The sequence below is a fragment of the Eulemur rufifrons genome, chromosome 15, assembly GCF_041146395.1.
Source record: "Eulemur rufifrons isolate Redbay chromosome 15, OSU_ERuf_1, whole genome shotgun sequence".
Lineage (NCBI taxonomy): Eukaryota > Metazoa > Chordata > Mammalia > Primates > Lemuridae > Eulemur > Eulemur rufifrons.
This window is the reverse complement of record NC_090997.1, coordinates 44,066,539-44,071,404: the sequence shown is the minus strand read 5'-3', so window position 1 is coordinate 44,071,404 and position 4,866 is coordinate 44,066,539. Positions and strand designations below refer to the sequence as shown.

The 4,866-nt window shown below is 45.7% G+C and overlaps 1 pseudogene; it reads left to right on the top strand.

Moving 5' to 3' along the window:
• The first annotated feature begins 381 nt into the window (after window positions 1-381).
• Window positions 382-2,548, top strand: LOC138395963 (regulator of chromosome condensation pseudogene; annotated as a pseudogene).
• Window positions 2,549-4,866: the final 2,318 nt, after the last annotated feature.

The window sequence follows — 4,866 nt, the reverse complement described above, 5'->3', positions numbered from 1 at the left end:
AGACAACACTTGTGCTTCTAAAAATGAAATTCTGGTTACTATAGATACCATTTCTTAAAAGAGCTTTTTAAGTTACTACTAAATGCAACCATAATAAAATAATAAGATGTTTCCATTAATGATAAATCTAGTTGTATAGAAGCAACCCTTCCTCTCCTTTCCCACTCCAACTGTTTGTATTTTCCTCTGTCAATACCCTCTGGTTAGTCACCTCCTGCCCAACCTTCCATTCTCAAAACCATTGTCAGGATGATCTTTCTAAGATGGAAATCTGATTCTGGGTAGGAGCAGACATGAAAAATGAGGATTTCCTATGCCTGCAAAGCCCATGGGCTGGGTGAGCATTTGGCCCAGAGTGTCAGAGTGTGCACTCAGTGAACAATGGTATTGGAAAGTTTAACCACAGCATCCTCAGGGAGGTTGGCTGTGCTGCAGAAGAGTGTTGCTGCTATGATACTGAATCAGGAGACAAGGGCACACAAGAAAGGCAAGCCAGGTGTGTGATTTTGAAGGCTGTGGGTAGAAGTTTTCATTTGATATGTAGAGCAAAAATGAGAAGCTACTCAAGGATTCTGAAACTGCATTGACAAGAATAGAAAATTAGATCTATTTTCTCTCCCCAATTTTCCTGATACGGCAATGAGAGCTATTGTCCACTTATAGAAGATTTGGATGAAAGCAGGCATTTGAATTTTCTCTGGGGCTGTTAGCTCACTTCATTTATTAATAATATTTAGCAAAATTAGTGGCATCTTGTCTAAGAAGAAGTGTACACACACCGCTCTTCATTATTATTTTTTTGTTGTTTAAATGAATTCAACTTTTCCATTAAAATGACGGGTTTTAAGTTTCACTGTGAGCTAAAAAATCAGGCCATCACTATCACTTCCTGTTTCCAACCTTTGTGGTGGCAGAAAAAGACCCTTTCCACCTGCTGCCTGTGTCTCCGGAGCATGCCCACTAGAATGTTCTTCCCTCCTCTCCCTCTTGCTGTGCCTCTAAAACACAGAAACATCTGCTTCTGAAATGCAGACAGGGTACCCGGGACTCAGAAGGGGTACCACAAAAGAAATACTCCAGAAAAAATACAAGCCATTAAGATTCAAGTACATTACCCCTTTTTTGTATGTAACAGACATTTTAAAAATACATTAATAGCAATGATAAGATATTCCATTTCTGCAATCAGTATTGTTATACAAAAGTGAGAATGCAAAGTCAGGAAGTGGAATAGCAGGAGGGTTGTAATTTGATAAGGAAGAAGCAACTGTGCCCCTCACTCTCCTGAGCACCAGTCATCTTACTTTTGTCCTCTCTCCATCACAAGCCTAGAAAATCTTCACAGATTATATGACATGCTCTCATCATCATAGGTCCTATTCCTGTTTGCATATTTAAGTACCTTCTCATGAACAATTCTCTAAAGGGAGATGTTTTGCAGAATAGAAAAAATATACCTAAAGTATTAGGCCTGAAAAGGAAGATCTGCAAAACAACATTGGCAGAGGAAAAATGCTGATTTTTAACAGTTCCCTGACTAAGGGCTCTGCCCCTGATCCTTGGCCTCATTTTCAGGCCTGTGTTTAGACTCAGAGTAGGGGGCAGTAAGCAGTAAGGGTCTAGGGAAGCACTTGATGGGAACAGCTTCAAAGAATTTGTGTCCACTTTGCAATCTAACAAAATATACCAGAAAGAGCTTTAAAAGTTATAGAATTTATTATGAAATTTTAAAGCAGAATTTTTTCACTTAAATATATTTGGTTTGCACTTGGTGATGCTAACAGCTGACGGTGACCTCTACACCTTGGGCTGCCGGGAGCAGGGCCAGCTGGGCCACGTGCCTGAGTTATTTGCCAACTGTGGTGGCCGGCAGGACCTTGAACAACTCCTGGTCCTTAAGTGTGTGATGCTGAAATCCAGGGGAAGCCGGGGCCGTGTGAAATTCCAGGATGCCTTCTGCAGTGCCTATTTCACCTTTGCCATCTCCCATGAGGGCCACGTATATGGCTTTGGCGTCTCCAACTACCATCAGCTTGGAACTCAAGGCACACAATCTTGTTTCATACCCCAGAGCCTAACATCCTTCAAGAATTCCACCAAGTCCAGGGTGGGCTTCTCTGGTGGCCAGCACCATGCAGTCTGCATGGATTCAGAAGGAAAAGCGTACAGCTTGGGCCAGGCTGAGTATGGGCGGCTGGGCCTTGGGGAGGGTGCTGAGGAGAAGAGCATACCCACCCTCATCTCCAAGCTGCCCGCCGTCTCCTCAGTGGCTTGTGGGGCCTCTGTGGGGTATGCTGTGATGAAAGATGGTCGTGTTTTTGCCTGGGGCATGGGCACCAACTACCAGCTGGGCACAGGGCAGGATGAGGACGCCTGGAGCCCTGTGGAGATGACGGGCAAACAGCTGGAGAACCGTGTGGTCTTATCTGTCTCCAGCAGGGGCCAGCACACAGTCTTACTAGTCAAGAACAAGGACCAGAGCTGATGAAGCCTCTGAGGGCCTGGCCCTCCACAGCCTCCCTCACAGAATAGGGAAGATTCCAGTAAGCTCTCCCCAGCCCTGAACACTGTGTCATCTGCCTTTTTCCCATCAGCAGAACAGAATCCATTTCCTCTTTTTCTTCCTCCTTTTTGGAATCATCCTGGAACCTCCAGGATGATGGGGAGATGGATGGGAGGTCTCTCAGAAGGAATACTGCCCACCAGGGAGCTATGTGGTTTGACTTTTGCTCCCATTTCCCTACCTTCCATGGTCCTGGCTGGGCCTGGCTTTGCCTACCAGGAAACCAAAACTTCCTTGCTTGAGAGTTTGGTGCCCACACTCTGAGAAGTTGGGGCTCTATCAAGCTCCTTTCTAGTCATGTGCCCCTTTCCTGTCCCCAGCAATCCACTGGCAGACAAATGGTACAGTCATCAGACCAGCTGCCATGGACCCATGCCTGAGGGAATCTGGAGAAAAGGCAGGGCTGCATGGCCAGGGCAACCCCAAGCCAGATGTTTGGCTCTGATCAGGTGTCCATGGGACAAAACACAATGATCCCCCACTTGACCAAGAAGGAAGCCAATTAGCCGTTCTCCCAGAAGCACAAAGCATACACCTGCCCCTCAGTGCCCGTATCTGCCCATCCATTTGGCTTCACCTGCAGCTAAGGGCCTGAAACCTCAAAGAGAAGCCACATATGCTGGGCAGAATAGGACAGGGCAGGGCAGGGTGTGGGGTGAGAGAGGATGGAGGGTTTTATAAGCAAATTTACAGCAATATTGAGTGGGAAGGGTGGGGAAGAGGGTTGGAGGAGAAGAGGCTGGTCCCAAGAAGGAAGCAGCACCTTGTTCAGTGGCTGAGAAAATAGAAAATAGTTTTGATTTTTTTTAAATTATAAAATATTTTGGAGGGGAGAGTGAAATCTTTTAAAACTTTGAATAAATTTAGAGTTTTATAAAACAAAACAAAACAAAACAAATATTTGGTTTGATTTTTCCCAGCTTTAAAAATACCTTTGTTGCTGCATTATCCACTAAGAGTCCTTAATAACCTGTCAAAAATGCATTGAATCTGATTGGTATATCTGAATAATCCATTGTCACTAGTCACCAACTGACTCCTAAGATGTAAGGAAGAGAAGGCAAGAGAAGGGTAAGAGAGCAAGGGTACTTGAGCAATTGTGAGAGCACCAGGACCCAGGGGAAGGTGAGCATCCAAAATAGCCCAGGTGATGCCAAAAACCACTGGATTCACAGTTTTCTAGGCTGGCCCTGGTGATGAGGGTGGTGGAACTTGAGTAACCGCAGAGAACTGACAGTTCCTGTGCCATAAGAACCTGTAAGGCAGGTCAGGGCATGAGGTATGCTGTGACAAATGTTGATAGGAAAGAGGAATGACTGGAAATAAAAGGAATGTGGGCTGACAAATCCAACCTGAGCTATAGGAGGGCTCCTACAGTGGCATCCATGGGCTGGGTATTGTCACAGGGGGTTAACTGATCAGTGGATAGGGCCAAATGGAGATGGTGGGTCATGACCAGCCAGGGTGATTAAAGGCAAACATTGGAGCCAAAGTATTAAGCTAATCATAGCAGAATCACCATCAGTGACTCAGGGTTCTGGGAGGAAAATCCAGTTTCCTCACCTTCCCTCCCAAGATGACAGGCAAGAGCGAGGCCAAACCCAGGGCCACAGAGAAGCTGCATGGAATTTAGAGCAGTCCCAGTCTCAGGGATATAACGTGTGGGTTGGAGAATTGAGCTGACCAGCCCAACAGCCTGGGCCAGTACAGCAAAGACTGGGGAAAGCCAAGCCTACGATGGATGGCAGTGGAGACTCCAGACACACTCTGGGGACACTGGGTTTGTGCCAGCACAGATTATTCTGGATCCACCTCCTGTCAATAGGCTTCTTGCCCTGCTCAGGATTGACTCAGTTGTTGAATGGGTCTGAGACTGAACACAGGAGTGATTAGTGACCCCAGCTGACGGGAGCTGAGAGCCTCTCTAACTGCCTTTATCTCAGATCCACTTGCCTACTACAAATCAGACAAAGCCGTGGTTCTGAGCTCTGACCATGGAGACAGACCTAGGTGGAAAGCCCAGTCTTATCATTCGCCGTCTGTTAATCAGAAGCTGTAAATTACAGATCATAATGGTACCTACCTTGAAGAATGTTGAGAGAATGGATGAGTTAACTGACATAGAAGGCATAATAATATTTGGCACGTGGTAAGTGCTAGAGAGTTACCATTATGAGTCAGTCTTCCCTCTGCTACGACTGTCCATGGGGTTTAAGAAAAAAGTAAGATCAGATTTCCTATACCCAGACCCGTTAACAACTTTGTCCTTTCAAATTGTGTGGCCATGCAATTTTAATTAATAC